We start from the raw sequence: 26,522 nt of genomic DNA on the forward strand, positions 1-26,522 counted from the left end.
CACCTCTATAGGCTACCTCAAAGTGCACACTTGCACAATAGTCTAGACACACGCGACATACACACACTGCGCCACACACACACTCAGTTTGGCATTAGTTCCAAACCAAGCTTGAGGTGAATTGCACCTCCAGTGCTCACGCTCTGCTCTGTAAACAGTGTCTCAGTTGAAAAGAACAGTCTCTGTTTCAGTCCCTCGTTCATTTTTTTCTGTCTCTTGCATCTTTTGCTTTGTCCTCCTTTTCTCTCCTCTCCTTTTCGTATTTGTCTTTCTCTGATTTGGCCACACTGTTATAAGACGGCCCGGAGAGGCAGAGGAGGAGTCATATCCGTTTTGTCTGACGCAGAGTTCTCTTGAAACTTTCTAATGACGAAGGCACCTCTTTCTCCGGGATACGCGACACCCCCAACTTGCAGCTGCTGTCGGTGCTTCTGGAGGCCTTCTTTACCGTTTGCCTTATAACGATACCGTCCGGAAGGCCCTCTGGGATGACTGACGGGCCTACATCCTCCTCCTGTTTCCCTGACGGAGGGTGTAGTGGTCGATGGGCCTGTGAGGGAGACTTTTGGAGGGATTGGAGGAGCCATGAAAACGATCCTCCATCTGTCCCCTCAGGGCATCCATCTCGCCTCTCCTCTCCCAGTACCCTCAGGGTAAAGGCTGAGGAACAGGATGTCCAGGCGGTGGTCTCGCGGTCTGCCACTGACCATGGGCAGGTCCATGGCTATGAGCTGGATCTTGTTTGGCTTGGGGCATACGTGCAGCTGGGAGGGGATCCAAAGCATCTGCAAAGTCAGAAAGCTTCTCACCACGCCTCTAACTGGCTACGCTTGGGATCGACCGCATCCCAGACGGCGTGCCATGAACATTTCAAAAGTCGAGATCCGGCTCAGTGGTTACATGGCTCTCCTCTGGTGGCTAAGCCAGTTCTCCAAGATCCGGCAATGGTGCATTATTCCGGACCACCGCTAATCAGGAAGCGCCAGATGATAATGTAGCTCCGCGGCCTGATGAAGATGCCGACCGAGGGGTTTTGAGCCTTTGTCGCCCGCGGTACATGCTGCCTGGGTGCTCAAATTGAGCTGTAAGTGCATGAGATCCGGATCTTGCTTGTTCAGGATGGGTGCAAGGAGGCCGTCCCATCCTGCTGAAGTAAGGAATCTGGAACAAACAAAAGCATCGAAGTTCCCAAATGTCTCAAAGTTAAACATGTCATCAATGCCTGCCTCGGGCTTCACATAGGCAAAGTTGGACATTCCGAAGATGGCATAGATAAACATGACCAGGAACAAGAAGGAGGCCAATGAACAAGGCAGGAAGTGACATCATCAAGGCACACACACAATTAATGCAGTGCCTTATATGGCTAGGCAGCAAGGTGCAGCGACTTATAAGTACCTGAGTCTATAAATTTTTCTTTTCGCTTCAGAATAACTTTTTTAACCTTCCGGAGCTGTGTGGAGCAATTTTTATGATGGATGGATGCACAGTTTTTTGGCTTGGAAGCCTGGAAGACATTTTTTAATATAACTCCAATTGTATTCATCTGAAAGAAGAAAGTCATATACATCAAGGATTACTTGAGGGTGAGTAAATCATGGGGTAATTTTCACTTTTGGGTGAACTATACCTAAAGGTGATGGTCAAAGCATACTCTACTCAAATATAGTACAGCATTCCCAACATTACAGCAAAGGATCACTATAGAAGACATTAGCCTAAACTGTCTTCTTTGGACACTTTTGTCTTTCAGATCAATTAAGGTGCGTTTACATTGGTGAAAGTCTGTGGGCAAAAATTCCATTGTCTATTGTCAATAGTATAGCGATGTTTGAAGCCCAGCTCACACAGAAGTCACTTTCAAACCATGCAGCTTTCTGTTGTTTAACACACTGAATCTGTGACCAAATTAAATCCGTTGTAAAAATCTGTATGGGGAAAACTTTGGCTCTGAAGTGAAATTACAGATTGCATAGATTCCAACAGAAATGACTGGATTTTTTCAGTGAAAATTCACATAACAAAATTAAATGTGATCGCACATTTTCTGTCAAGAAGGAACATGTATGGAATGTTTATAAAGTATGTTTCTTGCTTAAATCTTCAAAATGTTATTATAGTTTAATGATAGTAATAGTCTGTAGAACCTCCAAGACTTTCTTACCAACAATTGAGAGAATCACCACTACAAAGTCAAACACATTCCAGCCAATGGTGAAGTAGTAGTGCCGCAGGGAGATCATCTTGAGCACACATTCTCCAGTGAAGAGGATGATGAAAACCAGGTTTATCCAGTACAGAATATCATCCATGTCCTTTGTCTGGTCATCGGTTTCCACCATCATGGTCACCATGTTCAAGCAGATCAGGATCATAATCACAATGTCGAAGGCTTGTTTGGTGATGAAGTCAAAGATGAGGCCTTGAAACATGTTCTAGAGTGAAGTACAGAGAAATTGGCATTATTGAAAAATGTTGTATTAAATATAATGGAAGTTCTTAGCGGTTAGGGGGAGCAAGCTGTGTGTCATACCGCAGGCCTGGGAATTGGCTTCTGAGGCTTCTTAGATCCCAGTTTTTTCATGGCATTGTAATATTTCTTTTGTTCTTCTGTCATGAAGATATCCTGACCTCCTAGGTAAAGAGCAAATGCAGAAGGCTGGTTACAACCACGTTTTCATTATATGTCACACAACACAAACATAATGCAACAAGGCCTCAGTTTTTCACCTCTGAACTTCAGGAAATGTCAAAGAGACCAGGTCCTATTTATCTCTCAATACATTACCACTGTGCTTTACAAACAAAACCAGTTCAATGAGTATTGTGTGCTCACTAAACAAAGCCACAGACTGTGTACATATCACATTACATCTCTTTGAAAGTAAACTAAACAAACACACAGTGGTTGATTGAGACCACACACTCTAATATGCACTATATCTCTTAATTCACCTTCCTCAGTTTAAATACTTATCTTTTTCTTCTGCTGATTGAAGTTATCAATGATGACACCAATGAAGAGGTTAAGAGTAAAAAAGGAGCCGAAGATAATGAAGATGACGAAGTACAGGTACATGTAAAGGTTTGATTCATATTTAGGCTGTTGCTCCAACTGCAGGTACAAGAAAATGTTATGTGTTATTACACATTTGCATTACTAATGTGCATCATAACTCGTCATAAGCACACCCCTGCTTAAACATAAAAAAACTGCTCACAATTGTCTATGTATTGTAAAAATGTTATTACATAGTTATTAATAAATTATTTATATTTCATTTAAATTCAATTATTAAATCACAATTATTAATTATTAATTAGTTTACTTCAAAACAAGAATGCAGTAAATTGCCTTTTTATGTATCTATAATTATTAGTAAATTATTTAAAATATACAACTATAATGTTCATTAAGTCATATAATTATGCATAGTATTGATTTATATAATCAGATAATTAATAAACAATTCTAATGTGAAAGTTATATATTCTTTTAAAAAATAGTTTGTAAATAGTCACAGTAAACATTGAAATGCCCAATGAACAAATACACATCATATGGTGTATTTTCAGTTAAAGTAAACCGCAACAAATATAAATCTAAATAACCTAAATAAAATTATCCTCAGTTTAAATATTTTTTACATGTCTGGATCTCCCCGAATGAGGTAGACATAGACATAGTCTAATAGTTCATGATGCTAATCCTCAAATGCCTTTATTAAATTGTGTAGTCATAAATTAAAAAATTACAATGATATATTAAGCAGACAGTAACGGAGAATTATGGAAAAGGGTCAAAGGTGGTTTGAACGTAACAATGCAGTCTGAATGGTTAAAAAACATCTGTTAACTGCACTGAAGAGAAACACTTACATCACGAGAATCCACAGCTGCGTACATGATGTCCATCCATCCTTTAAATGTGGCTTGTGAAAAAGAACAAAATCAATTTCAATAATATATCCTGTGAATATGCTACAAATAGAAAACCTCTTACTAAGCAAAACATAAATCATAGTCGGGCTATGCGTTCAGCTCACTCACCACTTGCAGTAGCGCCAGGTATCCAGCTCCCACATTATCGAAATTAATCTTCACATTTTTCCAGCGCGCCGAGTCATTGTTTGTAATCAGGGCAAAGCAATCTGACTTGTTATTGACCACACTGATGGGAAACATCTCATCGCTGGTGATATTAACACAATGGTAGTATTTCCCCGCAAAAAGGTTCACCCCCATGATGCTGAAGATCAGCCAGAAGATCAAACACACTAGTAGCACATTCATGATGGAAGGTATGGCTCCCAGCAGGGCATTTACTACAACCTAGAAGAAAAGAAATACATCAAGTCACACACAAATACATTCACATATATTCACTTCACACTCTTGCTATGGACACAAGAGCTGCGAAACTGCAATGAACTTCCTGAGCTTCTATATTGGATGACTTACTTGCTGGAAAAAACTAAATCCTTTCCATATAGATTTAAGATAATGTAATTCTAGAAAATGACAAGATGATTTTCAGAAGGTTAAAGGGTTTTAAGAATAGTACAGCTAAGTCAATTCTATCCTACATTGACTGATTAGCTAAAAAACAGAGTAGGCCTATTTGAAGAATGGGTAATGTCTCAATCTGCCTATTATACTCTATAATTACTAGCTAAATATCTTCAATTATTAACTGACTGTAATCTTGTTCATAGAACATACAGTAGAACTGTAACATATAAACATTTTGCAGGGATGTATCACACATATCTTTGAACTACCAAAATGTGAAAAAAACAAAAAATGAAAACAGAAAAAAACCTTGTGGAGATATGATGACGTCACAACATTTGTTTACTGCAAATGAAAAGAGACACATAACAGAGAAGGAAATGTAAGGTCAAGTCACAAACACCACAAAAACCACCACAGAATCATCAGAATAGATCAGAGCTCTCACCACAGCACATGCAGAGAGCCATGCACACTAAAGAGAAAGGCCTAAAAATACAACAGTCTACATACAATATTCATGTATTCATGTGATTAGGATGTTCTCATTAATATTCTCCAACAAACATGCAAGAGGACTACAGCTTCCCAACATTTAAAAAATGAAACAGTATTTTTGTGTGAGAGTGTGCTGTTTTTCTCAAGTAGGACATGTTCTAGGATCAACTTCCTTGGTTTCTTGGACAGCACTAGGGTGAACTGATCAGATTTTAGGGTTAGGGCTGATGTTAAAGAAATAGTTCACCTAAAAATAAAAATTTGCTGAAAATGGCCATCCAATATGTAGATGAGATCAGAAATTTAGCATTACATAACTTGCTCATCAGTTGATCCTCTGCAGTGAATGGGTGCCGTCAGAATGAGAGTCCAAACAGATGATAAAAACATCACAATAATCCACAAGAAAACCACACACCTCCAGTCCATCAATTAACATCTTGTAAAGTGAAAAGCTGCATGTTTGTAATAAAAAAATCTATCATTAATCCATTTAAACCTTAAACCTTGCTTTTGCCCAATGTATTAATAATCTAAAATAACGCTTCCTCCAATGAAAAAGTTCATCCCCTGTTGTTCTCTTACATCTAAATCCACAGAAATATTTGTTTAGAGCTGTTGTAAATGGTGCTTGATCTATGCATATTCCTCTCTTGATTCAGATGAGATGACTTTTTCACTGAAGAAAGCATAATAGATAGAAGACTAGTATTTTAGCTGAAAGGAATGGTTTGAAGTTAAAAATGTGTTAATGATGAATTTGTTTATTACAAACACACATCTTTTTTGCTTCACAAGATTGACACTTAATAAAACTTAATTGATGGACTGGAGTCATGTGAATTACTTGTGGATTATTGTGATGTTTTTATGAGCTGTTCGGACTCTCATTCTGATGGCACCCATACACTGCAGAGGATCCATTGGTGAGCATGTGATGTAATGCAACATTTCTCCAAATCAGTTCCAAAAAACCTCCAACACATCTACATCTTGGATGGCCCCACAGTGAGTAAATCTTTAGCAAATTTTAATTTTTTACCAATTACATAGGGATTTGCAACCACTGAAGCATAACTGTAATGTGAATTGTTACATCACTAACCTTACCAGCCAGTCGTTACTCTGTAATGTTAATGTTTGGTTAGAAATAAGATTAGGCATCCAGGAACATGTCCTAATCACACCGTGTGTGTGTGTGTGTGTGTGTGTGTGTGTGTGTGTGTGTTTGTGTCTCTTACCCTCATTCCCTCAAAGCGTGACAATGCTCTCAATGGTCTAAGAGCACGTAGTGTTCTCAGGGACTTAATGGCAGTTAGTTCAGAGTAACCAAGAGCATTTGCTACCAGACTCACTAACGACACCTGTAAAATAAAAACATGCAGCCAATCATGAAGGGACTGTGTTTAGACCCAGAGAATACACACTATCCACTTACACACACACACACACATACACTGTACAGTTGCAAAACAGTATATAAGGTCCATACATACATCAACAATCAGGAAGTCAAGCCAACACCAGGCGTTGGTGAAGTATTTGACGAAGCCATAAGCAACCCACTTCAGAAGCATCTCCAAAATAAAGATGTACGTGAAGACTTTATCTGCATATTCCAACACTGTCTTTATCGTTTTACGTTGCTCGATGTAAATGTCCTCAAAAGCCTGAACACACATACACATCAACAAATTTACTTGTTGATTCTTTGTCTAATAAAAAATGATTGAGTGGGTGAGTATGTTGTGTTTGTGTGTGGGAGCTCACCAATGCTCCACTGCTGAGTAATATCATAAAGATGATAAAGGACTCAAACCAGTTGTGCTCTACAATGATGAAGCAGGTTTTCCTGAGAATCCACCAACTCTTCCCTTTTCCCGTCTCCACATCGACCTGACAGCACTGAAACCTAATCACACAACCTGAGCAAAAGACACAGAGAAAAGTAACAATGTTAGTGGACAGCAGTACAATTGAGTTCATTGAAAAAGTCAACACTCCTAAAATGACCCAAAAAGTCAATTCTAAAAGTCTTGCTTTGGGACTATATATGACATAAAGGGGTTAAACTAGCTTTAGCTGTAGCATTTTTTCATGCTTTCATTCAGATGCATGCTGTTTTGTTACTTTATGTACCCTTTAAGACTTTTAATATTGTTTAATATTGTTGAATTAGTGAACAGTCATGCTGCATAATATTTTTTTTCATCATTTATTATTAGGATTCTTTGCTAAATATAAAGTTCAAAAGAACAGCATTTATTTGAAACAGGCATTTTTGGTAAAAAATGTAACTATCTTTATTGTCACTTTGGATCAATTTAATGCATATTTGATGAATAAAATATCAAATGTCTTATTTAAAACATAGTCAACTTATTTCAAATATTAGTTTTTGAGTATATTAGTCTTTACATACTGTAATACATTTAAATCTTTTTCAGAAGAACATCAAATAAATCCGGTTTCCCAAGCTGTGCTCCCCTTAAAGTTCAAAGCAGTATTCACAACTCATTTAGCTTCTGTAACAATGTATTTGAGGGTGATACAGGATATTCAAAGAGAAAAAATTAGCTGGGATTAATTAGAAACTGATCCTAATAAATGGCCATTCCATAACCACAATGGATTCAAGAAGAGTTTTCAGCTGATTGTAGAGCATTAATGCCCTCTTGACCTCAATTCACCCATAAGACCATCTTGACATATGACAACAGTAATAATTAATATTAACTGGCATGGAATTGGTGTGTTAACTATGGGCAATAATTTAGAAAGGCTGTATTACCTACAACAATAGTATACAGTAACGCCTAAATAGCTTTTAGGCTAATGATTAACATTAACCAATACTGGTTGTAGGTTAACATTAACCAGTATCTGGCACAGGCCACTGTCAGCTGGAGAAAATCATTTCAAAGGTGGAGCAAGTTATCATGTTTGAAATAACATGCACTGGTAAATAAACCTAGGAATGTAGATAAATAAAATAGCTAAGATACATTTTAATCTACTGTCTCTACTGTCTGTACACAAATGCACACACACCCTGGTTTCCATGATTTACAGGGACAGTTCATAGATGATCTCCTTACCCTAACCCTCACACAAAACTGTCTGCATTTTTAGATGTATGATTTATAAACTCTTTTCCTCATGGGGACCAAAAAAATGTCCAAAAATGACATTTGGTCCCCATAGCATAGGGAATGTCAGGTAAATACACACACACACACACACCTTCTGTGAAGCAGGCCTCTGGGTCCAGGGACTCTTCCGGCTCCAGCTCCACAGACTCCGCCCCCTCTCCAGGGGGTCGGATATCCACTGTGCTCCCTTCTGAGGAACTGAGAACCGCATCAACAGGCAGCTTCTACCCAGCCATCCATGCAGCCACACAACCAAACACAAAAAAGCAGACACACACATATACAGGCACAAGATTAGGCTTGACTGACGCACACTATCTCATCCAGATTGCTTTTGCAGTTATTCTCAGTCTCATGCAGTTTCAGATCATTCAAAAGTACCTACAAGCCTGTGGATTAAGAGATTGATTTGATTCATTGAATTGATTTTCTAATTAGCAGCCAGGCGTGAAGACAAGCGTCTCTGGCTTCACCATATAATCTCACAATCAGCTGTGGGTACATTTGATGTGCCTTCATTCCTTCCTCATGCATGTTTTTTTGTTTCTCAAGGTGCATTTTTTCTCATCCAAGCTTGTGATCTTGTCATCAGATGTTGAGTGCTTTGAGTATTTTCATGTCCAGTGCAAATGTAAACCCCTTACCTTTCCCCCACCCCTTCCAAAAACAAATGGTTTCTATTGGATAATCCCAATACATTTGGATTGGCATGATTCAGATTATCACATGACCCTACCCCATTGAGTGCAATCCCTTGATTGACATGATAACACAGGCTGGAAGTCCATTCCGTTAAGCAGTGGTCAGGCTTCGGTCCGCCAGTCAGTTTGAAGAGGAGGGGAGCCGCATTAGCATTAACTAACACCAGAGCCACACGCTAAGTCTGAGACAGCATTTCATTAGCTTTGATTGGGGAAAACTGGATCTTGACATGGAAATTGCAGGCTCTTTGGAAAACATATAAACTCACCTATGAGCTTTTCTATTGGATGGCATCATTTTCTAACCCTTGAGACACTTGTACATCAGCGGTTAAAGACTATTGTGCAGAACAGAAGCATATAAAAGCTTCTCGCAGAAATAAATTAGTTGATGCAGGACTCTAATTATATTGTCTGATGTTATTGTAGATCTAAGGTACTGGGTAAGAACTCGTTTCCTGACCACAGTGTATTTCTTAAAGCTACTGACCCTTCTGAAGGTTTTGCTGCCGCTGAATTGATAAAATGGTCAGTTGGAGGCTAAAAAAATACATAGAGGAGGATGCTGTCTAAAACTGAGCTGGAGCGCTGGTTGCTGTGGCACCCAGCTAATGCGGCGCGGGGGAATGATGTAAGCATGCTATGTGCAATTTCAGAATCTTCCAGAATGTCTCTTAACATTTTAATCACAGTAGGAATATAAGAGGCTGAGCAAACCTGAACAAGCTGCCCTGACCCAGACTGAATGGATTCACTGGAGAGTCTCTAAGCCTTAAATAAGCCTCTCATTAATCTGAAATAATTTTTTATGTTGGATTTAAAGCAGGTCTAATGGATGGATTAAAGTCTAAAGGTTGAAACGTTTTGATTTGCTTCCAAATCCCCTGTTACTCTCTGGTACTCCCTAACTTCCAGTTCACATTTTCAAATCTGATTAGGAACATATCTTATTGGCAGAGAAATGAGTTGGCACGAGGCACAGAAGTTGTAAAGTCATGAAATATCTTTCTAAATTTACAGTTGGCTCAGTTCCAACCAGAGCAGAACCTCCTGATTGCATATGCACAAACAAGTGACATAAATGCAATTACTGCAGCAATTACACACCTCAGCAGATTGAGAAATGCCTTCTTATGGCCGACTGCTATGAAGACAGATTCCCACTTTTGCAGCAGTTTACAGTGCAATATACTGACTGAATATTTGCAGATTTGTAAATGCAAAAATATGAGTATAACATTAAAAAAAGAATTAATCGCAACTCAAAAGCAATTGTTTATCATAAAACCCTATTTCTTTCTAATGTGGGTCATTTAGAGATGGACTAATTCTAAATTGACTGCAATAATTAAAGTTTTCTGTTTTTCAAAGCTCACCTCTCCTCACACACATACACACACACACACACACACACACACACACGCACGCACACACACACGCACGCACACATACACACACACACACACACACACATGCACACTCTTCCTGTTTTCAGGTAATTTAGCTTTGAATGCTCACTGATAGCTTCTACAAAAAACAGACAAAAAAAACAAAAAACATACAAGCTAATGTAACAGAAAGATGTTCGATGGGCTACTGATGTAAAATGATGATCTTGCTCATTCCATATGACTGAAGGTACTGCAAAGAAGCCCAGTGCTACAACAGAAACACAAAGTCATGTAGAAAACAACAAACCAAAACAAAACAGCTGACAGCTGTCTCTCTTCGGTGCAAAATAGGGTTGTTTAAGAAGGAGGGAAGGGCACAGGCATTGAGAAACGAAAAACAAAAGGGCAATCCGATCCAAAAAGAGAGATAAAATGAGAGAGAGACGAGAGTTTGGTCTGATTTAGATGACAAAGGCAGTCTCCATGGTTAGTGTGGGTGAGGAGGAAGGTGAGTCTCTTACAGGGCTCTCTCAGAGAAAACCTGGGGTTCGTCTGTCATAACGCTGCAATAACAGGTCACACACAGAGAGGAGATACACACTTCACATAACATGGATAATAACGTCTGCAACTTCAACACTGAACCACTTAAATTAGATATAGAAATAGTTAGAAGAGGGGAGAGAGAAAAGATTAAACACAGTGACAGTACGGCTGGAAAAGCATGGAAATGTGCTGGAATACAAATCCACACACACACAGCCAGACAAAAACACATACATACAAACACACACACAGTTAAGCATACTCAATTTCACCCTGGGCAAGGATGCTGAATTTAGCAATTTCCTCAACAGCCTCATTCATAGTCTGGGATGCATGATGCCATGCCTGCTCAGTTGGTCGTAAATAATACACATTAGAGTGTGTGAGAGGTTGTGTGTGAGCAAGCCTATGCGTGTCTATGAGAATATTTTACTGATATAATGAGTATACTCAGTAAGTCTACCTGCTACATTGCCCAGAGGTTTGTCTTAACTAGCTGCAGATGAACAGGGTCAAACTGCCCTGAAGCCCATAGAACAGTAAAACCACACACACACACAATGGGCTGCAGCTCTGAGCAGAGAATGATGCAATGGTAATATGACTCAACACAACTGTTGTCCCCTACAGGGAAAGAGACACTGACTCCTGATGAATTACAAACAAACCTAAAACATTAAATTAGACCATTAAAAATGACTTTTACATAGCATCTCGTTACATAGCTCTCTCCGACACTGAAACACAAAAATTCAGAACTGTCTTTCATGCATATTAACAGTCAAATTTCTGTTTAGACATAGAAATCTGGCTTACCTCTTTACTGCCCTCGACGTCAGACGAGTCACTACTGAAATCTTCCGTATTCAGATTTTCAAAGTCCGACTCTCCCACTGCAATCGGTACTGTAACAGTAAGGCTGGGATTGTGTATGAACGACATGTAGTCGCCTTCCTCAATCCCATACTTTACGTGACCTTCCACTCCATTACCAGGAGAGACGCAGCCCTCCTTCAGATAGTCTTTAGTGAGGTCACCAGCCACCGGAGCGTGATTGGACAAGCAGTTCTCCTTGCCGTCACTGTGGAGGTCATCAAGGGGTTTCTCTTCGTCTAGAGCACGAGGTTTGGAGATGGCCAGGCAGAGGCTTTGGAGGAACTGGCGTAAAGTGGACTTGACCAGTGCGATACCTTTCTGTATTCTGCCCACGGCGATCTGCAGGTTGTTCATTTCGCTGTCGTCATCCGTGGCGGCCAGGTTATCGGCACTGAAAGAGCTCAGCAGCAAGGCCAGGAACAGGTTCAACACCTGCCACACAAAAACACACACTTTCAGAATCGGCTAGATCAAATGGTGATATAATATGAACAGATTCGACTCAGAAAAGATTATGATGTGTATGGGTAAATGGACCATCTCGTTTTCGAGGGGGTCCCAAAGTACACTGTATCACAATCACAACATATTTCAAATATATGTTACTATTTTAACTATTTAAACATTGATAATAAATATAATATTATTATCATTGATAATAATGATAATAATAACTAATGTTACTTGCGCATCAAATCAGCATATTAGAATGAATTCTGAAGATTCATGTGACTTCTTTCAAAAACATAGAAAAATCTTACTGTTTACATAAAAAAAAGCAAAATACATAAGAAGAGGAAAAAGAAGTATTTGAGGAATGATATTTCAGGACTGATTCTCCCTAATTTGTTTTTTTGTTTTTATTTTTTATTTATTCATTTATGTTATTAATGAGAGTACAAATACTGTATTACAGTAATACAAATATAGACTCACCATTAGGAATAATGACTACCAAAAAAAAACCTAAACTAAACCCAGGTAACATGGTAATGAGAAAATTGAAGGAAAAAGCACTTAATTCTAAAGAAAACGCAAAAGAAATTATTAATGGTTCTAAAATAGACTTAATTTCCCTTATGCAAATTATAATATCTATTTTTTCTAATTCTAATATATTTCTAATATCTAATTCTAATTTATCTTAACCATTACATACCTAAAATCAGATGACACCTTTCCTTAAACTCAACACTACCCTTACTTTAAACTCAAAAACTGATCAGTTTACAGTATTTGAATATTGTTGCAGGTCCAACAAATATGTTAATCCAGTAGCACATCCCACTTGACAAAATCCAATCTATCAGTGCAGAAAGTATAAAATTACAGAAGAATATGTACATAAGAGGAATAAAAAGGAAGACAGGAAGAAGAAAGTAGAAGGGAAAGCCTATATTCCAGGTGTTTGGCATGTGTGGCATGATTGATCTTACCACCAGATTCCCAATGACCATGACCATCATGAAGACGATGAGACACATTGTCTGCCCTGCCACTTCCATGCAGTCCCACATAGTTTCGATCCATTCACCACAAAGCACTCGGAACACAATCAGGAAGGAGTGGAAGAAATCGTCCATGTGCCACCGCGGCAACTCACAGTTATCTGAGATCTTGCAGACACACTCACGGTAGCTCCTTCCAAACAACTGCATTCCCACCACAGCGAAGATGAAGACGATGATGGCAAGGACGAGGGTTAGATTTCCCAAAGCACCAACTGAGTTACCAATGATCTTTATCAGCATGTTCAGGGTGGGCCAAGACTTCGCCAGCTTAAAGACTCTTAACTAAGATAGAGAATGAGACAGGAAATGTTGGAAAAGAGATGTTTCGATATATGAAAATTTGGGTGAATATTTGGGTTTCTTGTATGGTATATTGAAGTTATGTTCAAAGCTTGTATTGTAATTTTATGGTTTATTACTTACCAAATTGTAGTTTTATAATTATTAAAGCTTTGTTCGTCTTTGGAACACAATTTAAGATATTTTGGATGAAAACGGGAGGCCTGTGACTGGCCCATAGACTGCCAAGTAAATAACAGTGTCAAGGTCCATAAAAGGTATATGAAAGTCGTCATCCAGAATACTCCATCTGCCATCAGACGTGCAATCTGGGTTATATGAAGCGACGGGAACACTTTTTGTATGGAGAGACACATAGGAGACTGTTGACAAAAGAATTGTTGAATAAAGTCATTATTTTTGTTTTATTCATTTACAAAAAGTGTTCCCGTCGCTTCATAACGTTACGGTAGAACCACTGATGGCAGATGGACTATTCTGACAATGTCTTTCATACTTTTATGGACCTTGACACTGTTAGTTACTTGGCAGTCTATGGGACAGTCACAGGCCTCCTGGTTTTCATCGAGAATATCTTAAATTGTGTTCCAAAGACGAATGAAGCTTTTACGGGTTTGGAACGACATGGGGGTAAGTGATTAATGACAAAATTTTCATTTTGGGGTGGAGTATCCCTTTAAGCTCAAGTGCTGTTATCATGAATTTTACTCAAATTGTTATGTTCATTACAATTTATAATGAATATAACAGCATTAAACTGGAAAAAAGCAAAACAGAAGCATTTTCACTAGTGGTCTTAAACCTTCAAACCCCGTTTTACAAAAGAAGAGATTTGCTCACCAATCTAAAGGACCGCAACACAGAAAGTCCCTCAACATTGGACAGGCCCAGTTCCATGAGACTCAGGCTCACAATGATGCCGTCAAAGATATTCCATCCTTCTTGGAAGTAGTAATATGGGTCTAGAGCAATTAACTTCAGACACATCTCTGCTGTGAAGATTCCTGTGAATACCTGCACAGAGCGCAACAGGAACAAATCAGCACCATGTCAAAGCTGCATTCTCAATGTTTAAACAAAGATTTTAATGCATCATAAAAGTTTGCTTGAACTTCGTAGTGTAATTACTACTAACTAATAGGTTTGTATTTGTTGTACTGTTTTTATGCAGATTTAAATTAATTAAATCAATCGAAAAATACTCTATTATAATATATGAGAATCTGGCACTGAGAGCTCACCAGGTTCCCAACTGACAGCACATGGTTGAACGTATCTGTCATAGGGTAGTGCTCCATAGCCATGAAGAGTGTGTTGAGAACAATGCAGATGGTTATGGCCAGGTCTACAAATGGGTCCATCACTACCATGTTCATAATCTCCTTCACCTTCAGCCAGGCTGGACAGCAGTCCCAGATCAGGAAGCTGTTGGCAAACTTGTACCAACATGGAGGGCACTTCTGCCGTGATTCCTCAAGTTCTATGAACAGAAATCATTTGCAGTTTAGATCCATTAAATATTAAAAACTATGGCTTTCAAATAGCTTTCACGTTAAGGTTGCATTGCAAAAAAAGTCCACATGTCTGTATTGTCTGTTGGAAGATTGTGTGTGTATGTGATGACTGCAAATTAAGTTGACAGTGCATGCGAGGCATTCAGAAACAATTGCACTGGCATGTCAGCAGCGTCAGCAACTATGTGACTTAAAGTCAGTTTTTAAAGGTCAGTATATGAGTGTGAGAGTGTGTGTAAGGGTGATCTTCATTTTCATAGCTAATCAAAGGGAAATTGTATGTTTTTGAATGATCAGATATAAAATGGAATATATATAATATGAACATATTGACTGCATCTAAAACAAAACCTTTTACATATATGTCACTCATTTAAAACTCAATTCAAAACTTACTGATAATTTACTTTTATCAGTAAATAAAAGAAACTTTGCCACAGAAAGCCAAATTTATTTATAAATCAAAATGGGCCTAAAAATGAAAGAATATTACTTTATTTTCTATATTATCTTAGAAATCACAGAGAACAGAATGAAACCATTATGGAAAATTGTCAAAAAGTTTTATGGTATGTGATTTTAACACATTTGTGTGCATGTGTGAGGTCAGTGTGTTTCAGACCTTCCATAGTATTTGTCAAAATGCTGGCCACACTAAGAGCTCTTTTTCTGGCTACTGTCTCATCCAGATAATCAGATGGCTGGTGTGATCCTGAACGTTTTTTACGTGCCTCAGACTCAGTGGTCGTGCCCTAGAAAGAAAAAAAAAACACATCTTGAGGATTGAGCATATTATTGTTAACATAACATAACATAAAAAGATTTTATTTCCTTATGCACTTACCTCAGGTAACAAACGTCCGATTGGTGATGTTGGCACAGATGTCCCGCCAACCAGGGAGACCACTCCATTGCAGTCCACTGTGCAGTGCATTTTCCCGTTGGCTGGGAGCATAATTCTGGGAGCAAGGCTGCAGTGACTGACAGTAGAACTTCGTCTCTCAACACAACGAGGTACGAAGAGTGATCCGCGGCGACTGTCGCTATCCTCAAATGTGCTGTGCTCATCGTCCGCAAAATCATTCTCTGAGCCGAAGTCTCGCGCTCTACCGCGAAAACTGAACAGACTCGCACGACTGTTCCTCCTTGGGGAGAAGAGAGATCCACGAATGCTGAGAAGAGACTGAAAAAGAGATAAAAACAAAGAGAAAATGTAAAGTACGATACAGATTGCCTATTTATGTGTCCGATAACCAGCACACAGAACAAATTTGTATTTGTTATTCCAGTCCTAATATTTCTGGTTTAATAATTAAATGATTAATCACTAAACTCTAAAGGTGAATAACTTGCTTTACGACACTAGCACTGCACAGAAAAGTTGAATAATCTATGCAAGAGACACATTTATATAGTCATATATGAATCTAATTAAAAACTTATGTATGTATACACACACATACACACATACACTAGTCAACATTTTAAGTGGATCAAAATCTTTCATCAAAGTTGTCCTAAAACCTAAAACCAAAATGTGTTCTTGTCTTAGGACAACTCTGATTAACTTTTTTGATCCACTTCAAATGTTGACTACTATATATATATGTATGTGTAAATATATATGTGTATATATATATATATATATATATATATCAGACTATGTATGTGTGTGTGTGTGTGTGTGTGTGTGTGTGTGTGTGTGTGTGTGTGTGTAATATTAACAACAATATTAACAATGCTGTTCCTGTTGAATTTAATACAATTGGTATGGCAGGGTCAAAAGGTCTCAAAAAAGACTGCCTCTGACTAGCAAAAGAAGCAAGTAACAAATTATGGTACATGGCTGTGATATAAACTAAAGGCTATTAGCAATAATTGAAACAAAACCCATTATATTTCAAAACTGCATACACGATTTGGTCTATATTGTGAATAATGCTGTTGCATCCACATGCCATAACTCTTAATGCCATAATTATATTTCTAGTGGATACAGATTTGTTAGAATTAAATGAAACCACATTTACATTTGGGTTACTTCTGAGGCATCTGTGTAATGCATCTGTGCCACCTTTAGCACTGTAATCCTCCTCTATATAAGTGCATAACTGAACATTTTAATGAGCTAATATTTTCTGTCTCCTTATCACACTTCTTGAGTCGATTAGCACTCCACCCACCTAACCTCAGTAACAATATCGTTGAGAAGCTAAGAATTCTGATGAACACAGAAAGGCTTATCAAACTACATTTCCCATAATTCCACAAAAAGGAAGTAGTCACCTGATTAGGAGTGGAACACTTCTTCTCATAAGAAAGTCGGTTGGCATCGATGGAGAATCGAAATCCAGGCCGTCTAATGCTGTCCTCTGAAGCAGACTTATGGAACTTTTCCTGATTGGCTTTCTCTTCTTCTTCCCTTTGTTTTCTTTTCTTCCTCCTGTTCCTTCGCTCTTTAGCGCTTTTGGAGCTGAGTCTGGACCCCCCGGAGGAGCTTTCCTCTGACAAGCCCCCCCTCCCGCTGTACTCCCCACTCTCTGTTGCTGCTGCCGCCGCAACCTGCCAACCAATCACAGCACAAGCTCAGTTGTCAGGGGCAACCAGGGGTAGACTTAGTTCAAGCTTGCATACCGAAAGCAGAGACAAGAGACGGATAAACAGTGAGCACTGAAGAAGGAAGAATGATAGCTTTATGTGATCAGACTAAATTACAGGTATTGATTGCATTGCTGACCTTTGGCACTTTATTTCATTCTCACTAATCACTTTCTTTTTCCTCATAATGTCTTTTTTGTCTAACTTGTGGAATCACACATAATAAGCCCAATTACTAGTAAACAGCTCTATCTATCTATCTATCTATCTATCTATCTATCTATCTATCTATCTATCTATCTATCTATCTATCTATCTATCTGCCACCATTTAAAATGCATAGTCGCCATCTTGGAGTTAATCTACATTTTGCTCTTTTCGTCTTTTTCTGTGATTCTCCCGCTTTCTGTCTTCCTCTAGTTTCTCTCTTTTTCATGTTTACTAGGAGAAAGGACACTCCCTCACTTGCTCTCATTATCTGTTGGTTTCCATGGCGACAGGGCAGTGTTATTCGCAGCAAGTGTGGAGCTGAGAAACTTAAGAGATGACGAAGGCAGAGTAAGAGATCAAAGATCAGGAAATGAGAACAACATAATGATCAAAACAAAAGTAATGAGAACACATAATAACTGTAAATCAAAGGGGAAAGAATGTAAAAATGGTCTGTGCAAGTTAACACATGTTTGTGCATAGAGCTGGGTAGATTACTTAGAAATTGTAGTTTGTAACTGGTTCCAAATTACATGACAAAAATTGTAGTTAGTAACATAATTCATTACACATTTTAAGCTACTTTCAAGTTTATTTTTGCCCTAACTTGCTTATCACATTGATTTGAATAGGATAATCTTGTGGTCAAATGCTGTGTGGCTACCTGACTAACGACTGATTTCTGTGTGAAATGTCTTTCTGACTTTCTGAATGTAAATAAGCAGTAGGCTAAAAGATGAAAAAAAGAGGAATTAGGGAGAATCAATAAATTGTGACCTATTCTGGCAAAATGAGTCACAATGACCAAATCTTCAATAATAAGTTACTTTTATTTAAGACCTTCAAAATGACAAACATTTACTGAGCTACACCTGTTTCAAGTTGATAGAGTCAGCAAAGTCAATTTTGAGAAAAATCGAGTTAAAGTTTTCTGAAGGTTCCAAATCAAATCACCTAGCAACGTTGCATTTTTCCTCCAGTTCTTTTCTTAATAATAATTACCAGTGTTGGATAAGTTACTCAAAGTTATTCACCACAAATTACTAATTACTTCTTTAAAATTGTGATTTGATTACATTACTGATTACTGCATTTTAAAAGTAATCAGATTACTAATTAGTTTACTTTCAAGTTACTTTCAAGTTTACTTTACTTTTCAAGTTATCAAACCTAAAAAATACACAACAAGGTGACACTTATAGTTCTTTCAGTAATTTAATATTGACTGAAAAATTACATAAGTATCAAAACAGCAACTTGAACAATCACTTGTATTATTTCCTGAACAGCAAAAAGAACTGAAAATATTTTGTCATTTTGCATCATTTGAAACTTTAAAAGGTCTTTTATTTGTATACATTTTAGCTCACATTCTCCCATGATTTATTAAAGGGCGTACTGACACGCAAAACATTATTTTACTTAATATTTTTTAACACTGCATTTGTAACTTAAGTAACGTAATTTTATTGACATTAGTAACTCTAATAAATGTGCATAAATTTTAAATGCAACGCGTTACATTATTGCATTATCCAACTTTGATAATTGCTATATTAGTAATCACAATATAGCTATTTTTATTTTATCTTTATTATGACTAAAAACAGATGCCAAAAAAACAATAGAAGACAGAAAAAAATAATGCATTACCTTTTTAATTTTACATCTAAACAAAAGCATTCAAGTAAGAAAAACAAATAATCAAATGTAAAAATGCCTTTATGTCACGATTGCTACAGAGAGGAGCAAGGAAGGCAGAGACGAGGGATAATCATAAACAGTCTTTAATAATCCAAACGCAGGGAAACACACGTAGCACATCAAGACAATTAACACCGGACAAGGGACCATAGGGCAAACAACACTTTAAATACAGGACTAAACTAGGTAATTAAGGAGACACATCTGAACCAAATGAGACAATCACACATGGGAGAAACTGGGTCACAGGGAGCACGTGGGGAGAAAACACACACACACACACACACAGTCCATGGGTGTGACATATCGTCCCCCACCTGGAAGGCACGTTCTCACGCCGTAGAAACAACATAGGGAGGGATGGGAGGAGGCTCAGGAGGTGGACGGTCACCCTGGAGGTGGCCGACAGACAGAGTCCATGGTGGAGCCGACAGGGGGAGGAGCCAGGGAAGAGACAGGAGGAGCCAGGGCGGACCAGATGGAGACAGGAGGTGCTTGGAGCAGGCAGAGCCAGGTGGGACCCAGGCCACAGCAATGAGGGCGACCCACGGTAGAGCCGACTGAGGATGGACCCATGGTGGAAGAAGGATGGACGACGACAGACCAAGGCAGATCCAGAGGGATGAGGGAGCCCAGAGGGACCAGCGGACTGATGGGCCACGGAGGAAAGGAGGGAGCTAGGAGCCCTGGTGGAGCCGCTGGGTCGACGGGCTGAGGCGGAGTCTGGGACCCACAGTGCTCACACCGAACAGATGGTGGGCTGAGGGTAAGCAGAGGGGCTGCCAGACAACAGCTGTGGAGATTTTCCTCCCATTTCCGAGCCTCCGGGCTCTCAGAGCTGTAATCAGGAGCAAACACCCTCCCTGGGCCGAACTTGGGAACGGAAGCCCTCTCTGTGTTGGACTCAGGGACACGAGCCCTCTCGGGGCTGAACTTGGGAAAAGGAGCCCTCTCTGGGCCAAACTTAGGAACAGGAGCCCTCTCTAGGATAATCTTGCGAATGGAAGCCCTCTCTCGGCCTAATTCAGGCCTAATTCAGGAACAGGAGCCCTCTCTGAGACAATCTTGGGAATGGAAGCCCTCTCTGGGCCGTATTCGGGAACAGGAAACCTCTCTGGGCTAAACTCCTCCCTGGGCCATACGTGGGAACCGCAGCCCTCTCTGGCTTGGTTGTGGAAACAGGAGACCTCCCGGGGGTGTACATGGAAACAGGAGCCCTCCTTGGGCTAGACTCAGGATCTGTGGCCCTCCCTGGGCCATATGTGGGAACAGCAGCCCTCTCTGGGCTGGACGTGGAAACAGGAGCCCTCCCTGAGCTGGACATGGAAGTGGGGTGGGTACTTGGGCTCTCTTTGGGCCAGGTGGCCCTCCCTGGGTCATACATGGGAACCGCAGCCCTCTCTGGGCTGGACTTGGAAACAGGGGCCCTCTCTGGGCTTGACTCAGGATCTGAGGCCATCCCTAGGCTGGACGCAGGAATGCAGCCCTCTCTGGGCTCTGTTCGGGGGCTGGAGCCATCACGTGGGAACGGAACTGACAGAGGGCTCTGGCGAAGGGGGAAGGACAGGGGGCAGGTCGGCCCATAAATCCAATTCAGGACCCCTCCTCAACGTACCACAGTCCCAGATCCACAATAAGCTAGCCCTCAGCCATGGTGCAGGGGGCGGAGCACCTATCTAAACTCTTGCTGTCCAAGTCTCTCTCCCTCGTGGAGGGCGTTATAGCCGGCTCTCGCACCTGGTCTGACGTTACTTGCAGCTCCGGCTCCGTGGCAATCCTCAGCACTGTCGCTCAGTTCGGTGATGGCTCATCTGTCGCGGCAGGCTCGGGCTCTCCGTCATCGGTGGGCTTGAGCTCCACACAGCGGGGTGAAGGTGGGCTGGGCTCTGGGTCTGGCTGTGCTCTGGATCGGGGATAGACGCTCTCCAGACACCGGATGATAGCTTCCCTCCAGCTCAGTTCAGTGGTTTCTGGGAGGTCGACGGGGCAGTGGTACTATAGTTTGCCCCGATCCAGAACAGTGAGTTCAGCGCAGCAACGTCAAACGTCATTAGAACAGTGAGCTGGCTGAACTCAACTGCATACTCCACAAGGGGCAGGTCCTTACGGGCTAGTGAGACAAACAAAGCGGCGAGGGGATCCATGGGGAAACAACAGGAAACAACTAAACACTAAATGAAACACAGAAACAAAACAGGGGGAAAACACGCCAATAAACCTTTTGTCGTTCCGGTGTTCTGTCACGATTGCTACAGAAAGGAGCAAGGAACGCGGAGACAAGGGATAATCATAAACAACAGTGTTTAATAATCCAAACGCAGGGAAACACAGGGCAGGCTGGAGACACACGTAGCACATCAAGATGTTTAACACCGGACAAGGGACCATAGGGCAGACAACCCTTTAAATACAGGACTAAACAAGGTAATTAATGAGACACATCTGAACCAAATGAGACAATCACACATGGGAGAAACTGGGTCACGGGGAGCACGTGGGGAGAAAAACACACAGAGACCGTCCATGGGTGTGACACTTCAGTGAGTTCATTACAAATAAATTGAAAACTACAAAGCAGTTCAATCAAGAGCAGCAAGTGATTCCCTCTATTCTTTTATTTTTTGATTAACATTAATGAGACAGACGGCCTATATATTAACACAGATCTAATATTATGTTACACATCAGATTTTTTCCCCCAATAGTTCTCCAAATGTTCACTAAAGGCATAACAGATTATTTTTGTGTATATGTGTATATTTATCAGGATTGCACACTTTGGATGAGAGTCAGCCCGAGAAGCGAGCAGAGAAAAAGAACTCCTCTCAGAAAACATACAAATAAAGATAATTTTAGATCTGGAGCATTGGGATTGCTAAGCAAGGACATAATGAACTAATTTTGTGAAAACCTCAAACTCGACTAAAATCGATATTTTTCATTTGGCGTGTAGCTCAAAATTAGCCTTTGCTCATTCCGACTCATTTTGCCAGCATGGGTCACAATTATGAATAAATGATTGATCTTGTGTGAATAATATATAATCATTTAGACAATAAAAAAGTAACAAGTACTTATTTTTTGGAATCTGATTACGTAATCGAGATTACATGTAATCAGTTACTACCCAGCTCTGTTTGTGTATTTTGACATGCTAGTATGAGTGTGTCTATGTGTGTTTGCTACCTGTGCCTCTTCCTGCTGTCTCTTTAGCTGTTCTAGCATGGCTTGAAACTCTTCCTCTTTCTGTTGAGCCTCTTCTATGGTGGCCTGGTTCTGCTCATCATATGCCATGGCCACCACAGCCAGGATGAGATTCACCAGATAAAAGGAGCCCAGGAAAATCACAAGAACAAAGAAGATCATATAGGGCTTTCCAGCTGCACGCAGGGTCTGTGAGAGACAGAACACACATACACAAACAAAATGTTACAAAAATTATTTTTTGGAAAAAAAACAAGTGAAAAGATATTGATTAGTTAATGGAGAGATGCTGATGTTTTCTAATGTATACAGGAGAATGGGCTAAACTTCATAATGTTTTCTGTATTTTTAAAATATCACCTACAACAGAGAAAAAAAAAAAAAATTGTCCTGTGTCAGAATACTCTTAGTTCCCTACTACATAGTAGGTGAAAACAGTATGTGATAAGAGTATATGCAAATTCATAGTATTCATAAATCCGCATGTGCAATGTACCCGGTTGATCAGTCATTTGGACACTTTACTATCCCATAAGGCCACAGTTGTGAATTGCTCTCAAGCAGCGCAACTTGCAATGCAGGTCAAATGACACTTCCAACATTTCACATTTCAAATTTTGTAATTTTTTAAAAAAAAATTAGCAATAAATTCTGTGGCTCTTTAATGTGTCGTGACAGATCGCTACAGCACTTTAGTTCAAGCGACATGTGAAGCGATCATCTCTTCCCCTAGTTATACCCTGTCCAGTCCTAACATGTGTCTGTATGTGTGTGTGTTAACTAGTTATAGCACAAAATAAATGAGCATCAAAAGGTATCTTGTTTCAACCACATAGAGATGTCAGTACACACCATTTTCAAGTTCAAGTCCACTGACGCAAATTTAATCTGATCTAGTCTGATTTGTTTGTCGGACAAAATAGCAGATTCGGCATTATGATTGGTCAGATCACCTGTCAATCAAACTCCAGTGAAGGGTCAATTCCTATTTGTTAGCGTATGACATTAAACTTTTTTTCCAAACTGCCTTTTATCCCATTGTATTCAATTAGCTCACAACTAGTATTAAATTAAATTTGTTTTGCTACTGCGCTGGAGCTTCAAGAAACAAAGGTGTGGTATAATGTTCATAACCAGGGTTACCTTTGATAACTGCCAAAAATTGTTTTTTTGGCCTAGACCAGGGTTATTCAAATCTTACCCTTGAGGGCCAGTGCACTGCAGAGTTTAGCTCCAACCCTGATCAAACTCACCTACCTGTGATTTTCTAATGATCCTGAAGACAGGGTTTTGATCAGGGTTGGAGCTAAGCTCTGAATTGCACTGGCCCTCGAGGGTAAGATTTGAATAACCCTGGCCTAGACATTGTAGGATATAGGGTCTTTTCATGTCTACAGGAGGATATTGAGACCAGATGGATAGTAAGCTGATGTCAGGGCTGTACCTGCTGGTAGAGGTTTTCCCAAAAGTCTTGTGTCATGAGTCGGAAGAGTGAGAGGAAGGCCCAGCTGAATGTGTCAAAGCTTGTGTAGCCGTAGTCAGGATTACGACCTGCTTTTATACACATGAAGCCCTCTGGACACTGCCTGTTATTCCAAGGAATATGAAGAAATATTGTCAGTATATATTTAGTGAAAGAAATTAAGCAATTTAGCCCAGCAAGGGACATCATATCAGTGGTTCTCAACCAGGAGGCCGAGGCCCACTACGGGGCCTCAACAAACTTTCAGGGAGGGTCACAATAAGTCTTAAAATTAAGTTATAGTTATCTTAGTTAAAATGCTACAAATACCAGCTTAGAATCAAAAAGGCTGAGAACCACAGCAATACATACACAACCAATTGGCTAAATGTTAGATTGAGTAAACCTGCAATATTTAAATTGAAGAAAAAAACCTTTCTTTATATTACAACATCTATATTACTAATCTGTCTATATTCTGTTCACTAGCATGTGAAATCTAAAAGAACATATTCACCCTGCGTCACTTGAGTTACCACATAGCAAAGGATCTCTGCGGCCTGGGAGGAAATAATAATTTCCTAAAGGGGAAAGGCAAAAGATAAATGTCAAGAAACAATATAAAGATACAAAGCTAATAAATACAGTATATACACACAAAGATGTACAGTATGATTCTAGCCCTGAATCTTATAGCTTGAAGGAAGTGCATTTGTCGAAATTATATAAAAAAGGCTAGCCTTTAAACCACACTCACTGTCAGGCAATAACACATCCACACACACACAAACAGAAGTGTGCTTTGAGAACTAGATGACTCATTTTTCTTGGGCCAGTGGAGCATTCCTCACATCCTCAAGGACATGTAGTGTCAACGACCATCTCAAAAACACACACACACACACACACACACACACACACACACACACACACACACACAGAGAAGCACCCATTCTTCACTTACTCTCATCACTAATGTACTCTGTCCAGTTAAAGGTGCTGTGCAGCTCTAAACCGGTGCTATAGTTCAGCGTGGCGGTCAGGTTTTCAGTGACATTGACCTCTGGCATCTTCACACACTTCTGCCGCAGATTTCCCATGAAGAGCTGCAGTCCGATCAGAGCAAATACACTCAGACAGAACACAGTCAGGATCATCACGTCTGACAGCTTCTTCACTGACTGGATCAGAGCGCCAACGATAGTCTTCAGCCCTGAGGAACACGCAACGGTGGTCAAAAACACTCCCGATGCACACATCAACTCAAACATAATGTGAGAATGGTCAATACAGCTACATAGATATGAATAGGCTGTTATGGTAACACTTTAGAATAAGGTCTAACACATTAACATTATGTATAATAATAATAGCTATATTAACTTTTACAATATTTAGGTTAATATAAATTTGTAAGTTTGTTGATAAAGTTATATAGATTTTGTGTAAATTAACATGATCACAAACATGAATAACAATGAACAATAGAGCATTTATAAATTACCATGAATCTAAATACTGGAAATTATTGTTCATTGTTAGTTCATAATACCTAATGCACCTTATTATTAAAGTGTTACTCTTTCTGTCACCCTGATGATTGTTTTTTTTTAATTGCAGGAATGGTTCACCCAGAAACTCATTATTTATTCACCCTCATGTCATTCCAAACCTGTATGTTGTTATTTGTTTCTGTTAAAAAACAAAAAGGAAATTGACACAGCTCTATTCTACACAGTGACAGTTCATAGCAAGCACAGCTGTCAAGCTCCAGAAAAAAAAAACACCCTGAAAGCACCATAAAAGTGTCCTATACAACTGGTGCACTACATTTCAAACCTTCTGAGGTCAGATGACAGCTTTGTGTGACAACAGAAAAAGAAAGTTAATTTAGTGTCATCTTGAAAATCTTGTGTAGTGTATATTTCAATTAAATACTCAATTTCTGATCTGTTCTTTACACAAAGCTATCTTAGAAAACAGCATACAGGTTTAGCTTGGAATAATGAGGATGAATAAGGAAAAAAATGGCTGAACTATTCCATATAATCTGACAATTATTAATTATAATAATTATCATTTTAATTATAATTTTAACCTTGATTAGTATATAGTTAATAACAATATAGTTTTGGGTTTAATATGAATTTTTTTATTTGTGGTGGTTATCATTTTTATTATAATTTTCCGCCACAAATAGATTTTCCAAAAGGCTTTGAATTCATTGAATAAACATGAGCACTGCACGTTTCAAAATCAAAAACGGATATGGGTGTTTTTATATCACTGTATTTCAGAAGGAAACCGACTGTATTTAGAAAATTTTCGATTTAATTTTCATTT

At 39.3% G+C, this 26,522-nt stretch overlaps 1 pseudogene; it reads right to left on the reverse strand.

Moving 5' to 3' along the window:
• Positions 1-26,522, reverse strand: part of LOC109092412 — a 100,360-nt pseudogene that overhangs the window by 64,470 nt on the left and 9,368 nt on the right.

The sequence above is a fragment of the Cyprinus carpio genome, chromosome B6 (assembly GCF_018340385.1).
Source record: "Cyprinus carpio isolate SPL01 chromosome B6, ASM1834038v1, whole genome shotgun sequence".
In the NCBI taxonomy this organism is placed as follows: Eukaryota; Metazoa; Chordata; class Actinopteri; order Cypriniformes; family Cyprinidae; genus Cyprinus; species Cyprinus carpio.